The sequence below is a fragment of the Pongo pygmaeus genome, chromosome 18 (assembly GCF_028885625.2).
Source record: "Pongo pygmaeus isolate AG05252 chromosome 18, NHGRI_mPonPyg2-v2.0_pri, whole genome shotgun sequence".
In the NCBI taxonomy this organism is placed as follows: Eukaryota; Metazoa; Chordata; class Mammalia; order Primates; family Hominidae; genus Pongo; species Pongo pygmaeus.
In genome coordinates, this window is record NC_072391.2 from 60579549 (window position 1) to 60593774 (window position 14226).

Below are 14226 nucleotides of genomic sequence, written 5' to 3' on the forward strand. Positions count from 1 at the left end.
TCCCGGGTTCAAGTGATTCTTCTGCCTCAGCCTCCCCAGTAGCTGGGATTACAGGTGGCTGCCACCACACCCAGCTAATGTTTGTATTTTTAGTAGAGAGGGGGTTTCACCATATTTGTCAGGCTGGTCTCGAACCCCTGACCTCAGGTCATCCCCCTGCCTTGGCCTCCCAAAGTGCTGGAATTACAGGCATGAGCCACCGTGTGTAAAAATCTTTACACACACACGAATACATGCACACATGTGTGCACACATGCACAAGCACCACATTTACAAATATCAAACAGCTAGTGCCAGTGCTCCATGGAATATATTTGGGAAATGCAGCTTTATAGAAAAAAAAGTGGGGGGGATGCTTTGTTTTGGGTCACATGATAGCTATTGTCCAATAAGGGAGATTAAATTATTCCAAGAATATAAAATCAAAGATTAAATATTATTAAAGAGCTGTGGGCATTTATGGATCTTCAGAAATTTGAAGTGTTTCTGCAATTAATATGAGAGAAAGAGGTGAGCAAAAAGTCAAGGAGAGTTTGGAAAATAAGAGACAGAATGGGATGTATTATGAACATAGCCAGAAGTTTGGTTCTTCACAGCAATGGTTCTCAAACAGTGATGAGTGATCTCCCCACTCTCTCTTCCCAAAGGCATGTGGTAACATCTGGTGACATGATGTGGTTGTCTCACTGGTGTGAGAGCGAGCATGTTATTGGCATCTAGTGGCTTGATGCTAGGGATGCTGCCAACCACCCCCAGCAGTTGTAGTGCAAAGGCTAGCCCCAGCACCATCACTACTGTCACCACTGTGGAGGCTTACCTCTCTTGATATGCCAATAGTAGCACTGTTGAGAAGCCTCGCTCTATAGCCTCCTGTGTGTAAGGGCATGCCAGTCTTGGGATCATGGTTAAGGTTATATGGAGGATTTAGAATTTTAAGAAAAATAATGCACATTTTTCAGTTGTCAAAAGAGAATCAGGATTTTTTTTCCCTAGGCAAGATACTGGTCGTTAAACTGGAATTGACAAATTTATAAATACATAGGTGGATGCAGGGGTAGGATGAAAAAAGGGAAAAGTCAAGATGAGGCTAAAGTGAGAGGTGGTGAGGCAGTTATACATATGAAAAAATAACAGGCTCAGATAGTTTTATTACTGCTATCATGAGCAATATTTGGGCATATGGCCTCCTAGAATTTTTAAAATAATTTATGACACTGTATGACTGTATATTATATTATAGTGCATATCATGAATTTATTAGGCAGGGGACCCTACTATGTGCTATTTTGTAAGTCTACAATTAAATACTGTTTCAATCTATAAAAATCATATATATACATATATACATATACATATATACATATATACATACACATCTATACATATATACATATACATATATACATATATACATATACATATATATACATATATACATATATACATATACATATATACATATATACATATACATATATACATATATACATATATACATATACATATATACACACATATATACATATATATGATTTTTCTAGATTAAAACATATATATATATTCCAGATCAAGTGATGCCACTCAGTAGAAGGAGGGCAACAGAGACCTACATAGTTTCTTTGAATCTCTGCAGTTTCTCATTTTCTAACTCTTAATTCCTTGAATACATCAGTTTCTTTGAATCTCTGTAGTTTCTCATTTTCTAACTCTTAACTCCTTGGAAGACACCTTGTGTATTTGATTTGGCCAGAAGAACTGCATGTTAGTATACTGGCCACTAGATGGCAATAGCAAGACAGTGTTTGATGATAGGTTCTTGGTGTCTAGGTTTAAAAAAAAATACTTTTTTGTTTGGTAATTCAATTTGTGTCTGTCTATCAGAAAAGGATAAGGAGATTTCAGAGGCAGACGGCAAGGGGAAAGAGGAAAGAGCATAAGTGGTACGATTTCTTTATAAGAAACAAGAAATAGAGCTGCTTTTCTGTACACCACAAACCTGCCCTTTCTCCAAGTGAAAATATTTCACACAATTGCAGCCCTACATTTAATAGCTGTGCATCCCTTAGCAAAGGCAGGTCCTTACAGGGCAATCACCATCACTCTCCTTTCCCACATACGAATACTTGAAAGCAGTGTCTGTTTTGTTTTACATTTACTGGTAAGGATAATCCCATTTTAGTTTACAATTTTATCCGCTAAAGACATTTCTCTGCTGTAAACCGATAAACATTTTTCATTCATCTACAGTAATGTGTCAGTAGTGGTATGTTGGCCAGCCTAGGAATCAGCATCAAGATCAGAATTCTGTTTTTTATTTGAGCCGTACAATATATCGAACATTTCATAAATGGCTTGTCTTTGTCCATGTTTTAGCCAAGCATGCTACCACCTTCATTTAACCACCTACAGGGAATCCAAACATTTCTGCTCTCTGTTCTTATTTTCCCCAAATTTGCTAACAGATTGTGCTAATGTTAGCTAAAGTTATCAAAATATCTGATAAACGGAGTGGCATGTGGTACAGTGTAAAATTTTTTTATGGAATGGATGGGTGGATGGGAAGAGAAGCAATAGTTATGGTGAGGTGACCAAGAATAATAAAAGATTGAAGAAATTTTAAAAATGTTTAATTGCCATTCAAATGTACTTCTAAGTTCGTTGTTGGTATAAAAAAAAGATTCTATTTCTGCATTTTTAAAATGTGTGAGAATCTGGATATTCATGTAGATATAATATTGTCTCCCCAAAACATTCTGTTCTCAGGATGGATGACTTTTTGGAGATTTTTTTTTAATGTGTATTAAGGAGACATTTAAAATGTTCTGTTTTGAAGGAGAATAGCTTATTTCACTGATAGCCTTACTTGTTTTCCTTTTCTTCCTTTTTTTCTTTTCTTTCCTTTTATTTTTTCTCTTCCTTTCTTCTTTTCTTCTTTCCTTCTCTCTCTCTCTCTCTTCCTCATTCTGTCTCCCTGTCTGTCTCTTTTCCTCCTTTTTTTAAAAAGTATAAAACCACTTTTCTCTGTGAGGTGCTTGTGATAGAGGGACATTGCTGTTACTCATATTAAACTTGCTTTAAAATTTCGTGGTATCAAAAACTAGGATGTGTGGTGACTCTTTGAAAAGGTAATATTTAGGTTGAGACTTGGAGAATGACTCTTTGAACATTCAGAGGTGGGGTGGGTGGAGGGATCATGGTGGGGAGGGGGGAGATAGTGTGGCTGTTCAGGACTGCGGGACAATATAGGCGATGTCTTTAAATATATATGGAACTTTGTTTCTTCCACAAAATGAAATAGGATTAAGTGTTTGAAGCCCAAGAGGAAAGGAGAAAAGAATACATGTTGAATTTGGATAAGCACATCCCATAAGATCATACATTTTAACAACAGAGGAGACTGTTGGATCTTAAAATACATGTATATTTTTATGTATATGTATATTATAGATTGCCTCCTGCTCTTCATTGAGAATCTATGAGAACACTAAAGGCCAATTAAAGGGTAATAATACATTACTCACAAACACTAAAATAGAAAAATAAGGAAAACAAAATCTTCTCTAAATAATAATGTTAACACACAAATTTAAAATTACAGTGGGTATAAAACCTGTTACACATTTAAATCACATGATGGTTTAAAAACATATCATGTTAAGCTGTCTTAAATGAGTAGATTTAATATTGTGTATCTCTAGTGCTTCTAAGTTATTCGTGTTTGTTTTCAGATGATTATAATGTGCAATTAAGATTGAGAAATACGGTACCAAGGAGGAGGCATATACTTTGCTAACTGTGGGACTAGTCCCTTTTTAAAAATTCGTTCAGCCTGTGTGTCCTTGTGAATTATATTTACTTAAATAAGTTCAATATTTAGAGGAACTGGCAGGCTTCTAGTTCATCCTGTGGGAAGCTTGAAAGGAAATATAGCTATGAGGTCACATGATAAGACACCATGATACGTGGGACCTGCCACTAGCTTCCCCTTGTCCACCTTTCTTTCTGCAATCCGAGAGAACATTAGTCCCATAGACACAGGCAAACTTGCAGACTATCTGAGCAGAATTCACACTGCAGACCTGCTTCCAAGGGAGTAAACAGGAAAGGATTTGGGAAGTTTGATTTTTTTCTTGCACAGTGGGGGGTTGAGGGAAAGGAGAGGCTTTGGGGTGAGGATATACATTTTTGTTTTCAAATATAAATAGAGATATTTCATATGTTAATTGTTTGCTTGCGTATGAGAGAGGTAGCCATGAAGTCCTGACAGGTAACAAAGTGAAAACAAAGAAGAGAGAGAAAAGAAAGGTAAAATAAAACAATACAACACAGACAAAAAGGAAAGAAAAGCCGCAGACAGTGCAAAAATAGTTCATGTTATAAACGAATTAGCCTTAGCCACAAAGAGGCAAGTCTGATCATCTTACATTGATGAAGCTGACTAGGGTTCCTCATATACAAAAGTTAATCATTAATGTATCCTCTGAAAAGCTTTAGGAATGTGACTGTGATGTGTATGTATATGACACACCCTTCTGTGTAGCAGATCACATTGTCCTTCCCTTTAACACATCCACATACAGGCATAAGCCATGTCTTGGCCATTTCTCACTTCAAGATATGGTGAGTGATTTATTGGGGTCCCTGTTTTAGTAAGGACAGACATCCGTGGCACCTCCTTCTCATTCAGGACCTATTTTATTGAATGTCTTCAATTACGAGAACGCAGAATATTGCCACCTGCTAGAGACTTGACTTCTCATATTCTACCTTCAAATCCTCCTTGGAATTCTTCAAATCCAACTGTAGAGCAATTTGCATAGGCCTGACTAGTCTAGTGGGCTACTTTTAGGAACTCTGGAGAAATAAAGAAGTAAGGTGAGTGGACACCCCATGCTCTATTTTGTATGGGGTTCCTCATAAAAGAGGGAGCCACCAAACCTGGGAACTAAGTTTGGAGGAGTCACCCTCCTGAGGCCGTGAAGGGTGACCTGTATCCCAGCTGAGAGCAGCAGGAAAGATCAAGACACAAGGGGATGCCCTGGTCAGCTTGTAGATTTAGAAATGAAGACAAAATTCTCTGCTCCCTCCTTCAGGTTAAAGCATAGATTCTTAAAGTATGGGATATTTATCACTGGTAATTTTCAATTTTAAAATACCAGAGATTTTTAGAGAAACATTTTCTTATACTCACCTATCCATTTATTTCAAGAAGAATGTCTTGGTGTTATGTGGCTATTTTTTTACCATTTCCCTAATATGTACTAATTCATAAATTTGACAAAGAAATTGGCTTCAGGCTCAAAATCTCAGACAAACAGTAGTATTTAGCCAATCTTTAATAATATAGTCTTGGTTAGTTTATATTTCAGATTTTATAGCAAGGGTTGATTGTTTATAGTTTATAGTAATCACATAAATTTTATTTGAAAATAAATTTATTTAGGTTAAATATTAGCCAAAGGGAGGAACACATTAAATAATTAGCAGCTTATGGCTGGCACAATGGCTCATGCCTGTAATCCCAGCACTTTGGGAGGCCAAGGAGGGCAGACTACTTGAGCTCAGGAGTTTGAGACCAGCCTGGGCAACCTGGCGAAACCCTATCTCTAAAAAAAAAAAAAAAAAAAAGGAAAAATTAGCCAGGCACGGGTGGCTCACACCTGTAGTCCTAGCTACCCTGGAGGCTGAAAGGTGGGAGGATTGATGGAACCAGGCAGGCAGAGGTTGCAGTGAGCCGAGATCGTGTCACCGCATTCCAGCCTGGGGAAAAGAGTGAGACCTTGTTTCAAAATAAATAAATAAAATAATAATAATAATTAGCAGTATAGAGAGCTCATGCATATGGGGAGGATTATGAACAACTGAATCCTGATTATGATGCGAGGTCAGAGCAGTTGTTTTCTGTCCTGAATTGGCATCAGAATCACCTTAGGAATTTTAAATATATAGAAGCTAGGATCCCATCCTAGACCAATTAAATTGGAATCTCTAAGGAGTGGAGCCTGGACATTGATTTTTGTAAAGTTCCCCAAGTCATTTTACTGTGCAGCCCGTTTAGAGAACCACTGGCTTGGAGAATGCTGATTAAAAAAAATAATAATAATAAAAAGTAGATGTTTTCACTCCAGCACACACTCAAACACAGAGATAGCCACAAATAAATAGGCACAATGATATAGCCATATAAACACTTTATTTACAATGTAAAAGGCTTTCTTTTTAACAGAATAACAAATTGTAATTGAAAATAGACTACTCTCCCTTGCTCTGCAGATTCAAATGCCTGGGCATCTAAGCACATTCTACTGGGACCAAGCTCAGGTTCAGCCATTAGCTTAATTTGTCACCTTGCGCAAGCCACTTGACTTCTCTGTGCACCAATTTCCATTTTTACAAAATAAAGGGAGAAAGGATGTTTGACATGGATAATCCCTAAAGACTCTTCCAGCTATAAATCTGTACAGTTTTTTATTTCAAATGGAAATGACCAGACAGTAAGCGTTTCCTGTTTGGTTTAGCATTAATGATGATAATTAAAAATAGAATCATAGATGTGGTACATGAGGTTTTACTCTCTCTTTTTTTTTTTTTGTACTGTAGATAGATTTTGAAAACTAATTTTTCTTTCCCTGGGCTGACAGTTCAGCCAGCAAGCAACCTTTTAAAAGCCTTACTCAGAGCAAGGAAATCAACTTGAGTATGCACAGAGAAGACATGGTTGACCTAGTAATGAGGACTGTGTAAAATTGCATCGATTTTCTTTTTTGACCTCCCTTTCCATTTAACCATTTGTCAATACTGGAGAAAGAAAGCTGTAGAATGTAATTTTTCAGCAACTGGAAAACAATACCACTTGTCCAGGAGAGGGAAGGTGGAATACGATTTTGACGTGGAATCAGAGCTTCATACAGAGTGACTTTTCTCGAGTCTTATGTTGAATATAAATCCATGAGCTCAAATGAGTCTTTTGCATTCAAGCTTCCCTGAATTTTTGACTGACCTTACTCACCTTTGGCCTCCACATGTATCCTAGACTCCCTTCTATTTTTGTTGTTGTTGTTGTTGTTGTTGTTATTTTCTAATCCAAATGTCTTTCAAGACAGTTTAGGGGCCACTTCTGTAAAGTATCCCATAATTATTTCAATAAAATCTTTACCTGTTGACAAGGTTAGTTGTGTACCACACACCTATCAATACCCTAGTACCTATATCATCATCTCACAATTAGTTTATTTGTCTCAATTGTGAGAATGTCAGTTCTTCAAGGTTATGGGAATGTCCTTATTCATTTTTATCTCTCCAGGAGCTGACACCATGCCTGACACACAGCACAGTTTTGGAAAATGGTAAACGACACTGATTCCTCAAAGATAAAAATGTTCCCAAACATCATGGACTCAAAAATGGTTATTTCTACTATGGAAATAATATGTCTATCAGACAATCCACTTATAATTTTTTCTCAAATAATCCATACTCAATTCCAGAAGGTAGAATTGGCTACAATGTGTCATATTATGAGCCAGCACTGATCAATTGGTTATGCCTGGCTAAAGTATTAGGTTGATAAGAATTTTGAAAGTATATTTGCAGTGGCTAAGAGTGTCTTGATTATTAGCAATATCCGACATGGGTACTGGTACGAACGCTGCCAGTAAACAGATTTTGTGCTCGTTAAACCTAACTAGTTAGTGGAATAGAAACAGGATTTAGTTAGCTGAGGTGTGCAGATAGCAGCTAGGCAAGCCTTTTAGAAGTAGGCCAGCAACAGAGAAAACAACCCAAAAGTATGAGATAACATGTGGGCCTACTGTGAGTTATGTATAACGATGTTCTCCTATTTGAACCAATTTTTCTCAAATGAATTTCACCATTGTGTGTGTATGTGTTCCAGTTGCGACGGTGAGAAGATGAGGCAAAATATTTACGCTCTAGAGAGATGAATTGCTTGCAGTATGATATGACCTTTTGGAAAACTATTATGATATTTTGGTGTAAACACTGACGTCAGCCAAAGCCCCCTTTTCCACTTAAGGGTCAGTCAACTTTAGATTAAGATTCCCTGCGATATGATAATTATCTCTTTATTTATCTGTCTCTCCTTTTGGAATAGGAGCTGTTCAAGATCAGAAATGATAAATCATATTCATCTTTGTTTCTCTAGCATACACAGAGATTCTATAATGTGTGTGTTCGTGTGTGAATGTATGTATAAATTTAGGCATGTATGTAATGTAATGATTTCCTGAATTCATGAAAGTGAATATAAAATATTATTTTTATCTCTAACATCCAGAAGTCTCCCTTTTACATATTTACTTCTAGATAGGACTTAAATGATAAATGTCTTTCTGAGTTTTGGAGATAAACTTTTCAATTTGAACCAGAACTTCTAATTTTACATAATTTTTTTTCAGTTGCTATATTGACCTACTTTAGATTAAAAAAACAACATGCAGGGCAGAAAATCCTGGTTTGGCTGCATCTAAGAATGGAAACTGCAGAAAGTGCAGAAACTGTTGCAAATATTCATTTTTAAAAATGCGTCACTGAAAAGCAGAAATGAAATAAATACTATGCTTCACATCCCCAATACAGTCATAAACACATTATAGATACACATTAGGTGATAGATAGGTTGATAGTTTCATACACAGAATTAAAAAAAGCAGACATTTCTGCCTTCCTACTCAGAGTGTCCCCATCTTTGCCCTATCAAATGAACACGGCAAGGTTCACTAATACCATGTATGCAGTTCAAATAATGCTCACACTGACTGCAAACACCCTAGTACCTAGCATCCAGACCAAGAAAGGGAACACTACAAACAATTCCTTCTGTGCACTAACCTTCAACAGTGACCACTGTCCTGAATTCTAGCACTCTACGATGATTTTTGCCTGTTTTTGTATTTCATATATGTGAAGTTGTATAGCACTTCTTCATTTGCACCTGAAGCCTTTCATCCAGGATTATATTTTTGAGGTTCATTCATATAAGCCCTTCTATGAGTAAAGGACTTATTACTCCTGCTGCTGGGAGTGTTGCCAGGAGACAGCCCTCAGCTGTCAGCTCCCTTCTGAAATTGATTCAGTTGAGGAATGCAATCTCACCTAAGGTCTTGGCCACTCTTCAGGGTGGCCAGCATCATGACTGATGAACTTAGGGGTAGACAGAATCAGCCCTCTTGCCCCATTTCCAGAAACCTCTAACAGCCATATGCTCTTCAAAACTCTTTGCAGTGTTGATAGAATAATCTGTTAGGACTACCTCAACTAAGTGGGCTTCCCCTTCTGTCCAATCCTGCTTCTTCCCTTACTTTACTCAAGTACCAATCCAAGAAGTGTACCTTTAATACCAATCCATTAAAATGCAGTTGGTTTTTTTTCATTGTCCTTGCTGTATAGTATTCCACCGTGCACATAAAACGTGATTTTTGTGTACATTCTACTGTTGATGATTATATATGAGTGGTTTCCAATTTTGATAATTATAAATAGTGCTACTATGAACATTCTAGTATATCTGTTTTAGTAAACATACGTATGAGATTGCATTGAGTGCTTATGTAAGAGTGGGATTGCTGGGCTTTTGAATTTGTATATTTCCAGTTCTTGAATATGTTTATGTTCTTGTTTAGTACTGAGAGTATTATTTTAAATGAGTCTTTTTCTTACCCAGAGGAATGAGGGAGATATATTATTCAATTGGGAATGGGTTATTTCAGGTTGAAATATAAATATATGATTATAATATTATCTGTGTAATATATAATATTATCTGTGGTCGCCTAAGGAAGCCTTTCTTTCCTAGGGGACCACAGAGAATATTCAGAGAGTGAGGTGGAGAAGAAAGAATGGTCTTTACTTTGGAGATTAGAGTAAGTAGTTGCTCAGGGAGAATGAGGTGGAGGAGACGATCTAGAAATCTAGAGCCAAACTCTGAAGTGTATTCAACATAGGATCTATCTCTTAGAAACTGTCAGGAAAAGAACGGACATAGTTGAGTGCATAGTTAACTTTTGGGGTTTCAGGATATTTAAGCTATGGTGACACAAAAGACACTCTGTGGAGCGGTGGGAAGGAGCATCTCAGCATGAGATTTAATTCATAGTGAACCTCTTGCAATAGGAAATCGGTGGGAATATATCCCATAAAAGGAGCACACTTACCAGTATGATTTAAAAAACAGAAATAAACCAAAAGGAAATTTAAAAAAATTTAAATCCCACAAAAATGTCTACAGAGTCATGCTCTGGGTTCTCTTGCTGATTTTTGAAAATGTATTTCTTTTTTTTTTTTGAGACCGAGCCTCACTGTTGCCCAGGCTGGAGTGCAGTGGCGCGATCTCGGCTCACTGCAGGCTCCGCCCCCAGGTTCACATCATTCTCCTGCCTCAGCCTCCCGAGTAGCTGGGACTACAGGTGCCTGCCACCTCGCCCGGCTAATTTTTTGTATTTTTAGTAGAGGATAACCGCGTTTCACCGCGTTAGCCAGGATGGTCTCGATCTCCTGACCTCGTGATCCGCCCGCCTCGGCCTCCCAAAGTGCTGGGATTACAGGCGTGAGCCACCGCTCCTGGCCTGAAAATATATTTCTGCAGTTGAAGAGCTCAATTCTGTGTGGAAAGTTAAACTGACATTGTTTTACCTTGGACCACACTCAGAAGAAAAAAAAAAACTGTTCCTATGATTAAAATATTATCTATCTGGTGCAGTTTCCTAAGGATTAACTAATAAAGACTAGTTCATAAAATTGCTACAATTACTTTTTAAGATTTTATGGAATTTATTTTTTAGAGTTGTTTTAAATTCACAGAAAAATTGGGCAGAAAGTAAGAGATGACCCATATACTCACTCCATACCCCGCAACCCCGCGAGACATTTCCTTCCCCACTATCAACATCTCTCAGCGAAGGGATACATTTGTTACAAATGAACTCACTGACACATCATTATCACCTTAAGTCCATAGCAAATATTAAGGATCATTCCTAGTGTTGTACCTACTATGGGTCTGGACAAATTTATAATGATGTGTATCCACCATTATAGTCACATACAGAGTAGTTTTCACTGCTGTAAAAATTCTGTGTTCCTCCTGTTTATCCCTCCCTCCCCATAATCCCTGGCAACCACTGATCTTAGTTTTGCCTTTTCCAGAATGTCATGTAGTTGGAATATGGTATATAACCTTTTCAGACTGGCTTTTTTCACTTAGTAATATGCATTTAAGGTTTCTGAGTATCTTTTCACGGCTTGATAACTCACTTCTTTTTGGCTCTGAATAATATTCCATTGTCTGGATGTACCACAATTTATTTATCCATGAACCTACGGAAGCACATCTTGTTTTTTTTCTAAGTTTTGGTAATGATGAACCAAGCTTTTATAAACATCTGTGTGCAGGTTTTGGTGTGGACCTATTTTCAACTCCTTTGGGTCAATATCAAGGAGTGCAGTTTCTGGATTGCACGGTAATAGTATGTTTAGGTCTCTATGAAACTGCCAAACTGTCTTCCAAAGTAAAAGGTGTGTTGTAACATTTTGCATTCCCACCAGCAATGAGTGAGAGTTCCCCTTCCTCCATATCTTTAGCATTTTGTGCATCTTTAGCATTTTGTGTCGGTGTTCTGGATTTGGGCCATTCGAATAGGTGTGTGGTGATAATTCTTGTGGCTTACGTTTACATTTCCCTACATACAAATGATGTAAAGCTGCTTTTCATATGCTAATTTTTTACCTGCATACTTTCTTTGGTCTTGGTCAGCTGTCTGTTAAGGTCCTTGGCCCAACATTTTTTTTTTTTTTTTTTTTGAGATGGAGTCTCACTATGTCTCCCAGGCTGGAGTGCAGTTGAGCCATCTGGGCTCACTGCAACCTCTGCCTCCTGGGTTAAAGCAATTCTTGTGCCTCAGCCTTTCGAGTAGCTGGGACTATAGGTACCTGCCACCATACCCAGCTAATGCAACACTATTTTTTTAAGTTTCTCATATAGATTAATTTGTTCTATCAAAAATATGACTTTTATCTCTTATAGAGAGCTTATGTACCTTGGTAGAATATTTATTTTGTTCTACATTAGTTACATTCTTCTGTAATTATCTCTGTGCTCTCCATAAAGATCATTGCTTGTTTATTCCTTTAAAATAAGATTGGACTCCACATGGATAAATGATCATTAGGAAACACTGGCAATTCTGGTGTTTCAAATAAGACATGGCCTGTATTTTTAAGGTAAATATGTTCCACATTCTTTCTTTCTTGAGTTTCTATTGCACTGGTTAACACTGAGTGTCAACTTGATTGGATTGAGGGATACAAAGTACTAATCCTGGGTGTGTCTGGGAGTGTTGCCTAAATAGATTTGAACCAGTGGGCTGGGGAAGGCAGATCCATCCTTAATCTGGTGGGCACAATCTAATCAGCTTCCAGCGAATATAAAGCAGGCAGTAAAATGTGAAAAGGAGTAAAGGGCCTAGCCTCCCAGCCTATAACGTTCTCCCGTGCTGGATGTTTCCTGCCCTCAAACATCAGACTCTAAGTTCTTCAGTTTAGGAACATGGACTGGCTCTCCTTGCTCCTCAGCTTGCAGACAGCCTATTGTGGGGCCTTGTGAGTTAATACTTAATAAACTCCTCTAGGTAGATAGATAGATAGATGATAGATAGATAGATAGATAGATAGATAGATAGATATAGGTAGATAGATAGATACAGCCTGTTAGTTCTGTCCCTCTAAGAGAACCCTGACTAATACACTAAACTTCATTAAGTAGTACCAGTTTGAAACTACTAATTTAACAAATAAAATTTACTATTTCATTTGTGTTTATAGCATTTTCTACCCTCTTCTCCCTTAGGTAACCATATTTTAACTGTTTGTCATTTATCCTCCCGTAGTTTTTACTATAATCATACATGTACAAATACAGTTTATTACCATTGCTTTATTTTGCATTATAAGGACCAGGATGGCTAAATCAGAAGCCATCCTACTATTCTCTCTCTCTCTCTCACACACACACACACACTTTTGCATTTCTTTTTCATCAGTAACATTTACATGTCTATAAAAATTCAGAAAACCTAAGCAGAGTCTTAGATACTTTTCTATTTAGTGATGAGATGTATGTTCTCTCTCCTTGAATCTGGGTGGGCATGTCATTGCTTCAGCCAAAAAAAAAGTAGAGTTAAATGAGTTCTACTCGTAGGTTATATAATGTCATGCAGCTTTTACCTTATTTACTTTAACATTTGGTCTTGGAGATTTGACAAGCTGCCATGCATGAAGTCCAACTACTTTGAGACTGCCGTGTTAGAGAGGCAACAACTTTGTGGAAAATGAAATTAAAATGTAAACGTTTAAAAACATAAACTTTATTTCTCAACATAAGCTCCATCAAGTTCACAACACTTTTGTAAGCAAAGATACTAGCCATTTCGTCAACCACCAAAGAACTGAAGGTCTGGGAATTTATCCATGCAGTTTTGTTTTTTTTCTAAATTATTAACTAAGAAAAATGAGTGCCCTTTACAGATTTTTGTAAAGATTAGTAAACAAAAAGAAATCAGCAGGAGCCAAATCAGGACTGTCACATGGATGCCTCATGATTTACCATCAAAACTCTCACAAAATTGTCTTTGTTGATGGGAGAGGTGAGCAGAGGCATTGTCATAGAGAAGGACCATCTGGTGAAGCTTTTCTGCTAAATATTTGCCTTTCTCTAAATACTCTTACTATGGACAGATGTTATCATTCTTAGGCTCTCCAGAAAGCTAACAAGTAAAATTCCTTGAGCATCCCAAGAAACTCTTGCCATAACCTTTGCTCCTGACTGGTTTGCTTTGACTGAGCCACTTCTGCCCCTTGGTAGTCATGGCTTTCATTGTGCTTTGCCTTCAGGATCATACTGTAAAGCCATGTTCTGTTTCCTGTTACAATTACTCAAAGAAATGCTTCAGAATCTTGTTCTTACTTGTTTAAAATGTCCATTGAAAGCTCTTCTCTTGTCTGCAGCTGATCTGCATGCAATAGTTTCGGCATCTGAGTGGAAAGGTTTCTCTCAACTTTAATTTTTCAATCAGAATTGTGTAAGCTGAACCAGTTGAGATGTCTATGGTGTTGGCTGTTATTTGTGCTATTGCTCATCAGTCCTCTTCAATAGGGCATGAACGAGATAAATATTTTTGTTCACAAATTGATATGGATGGTTTTCCACTGTGG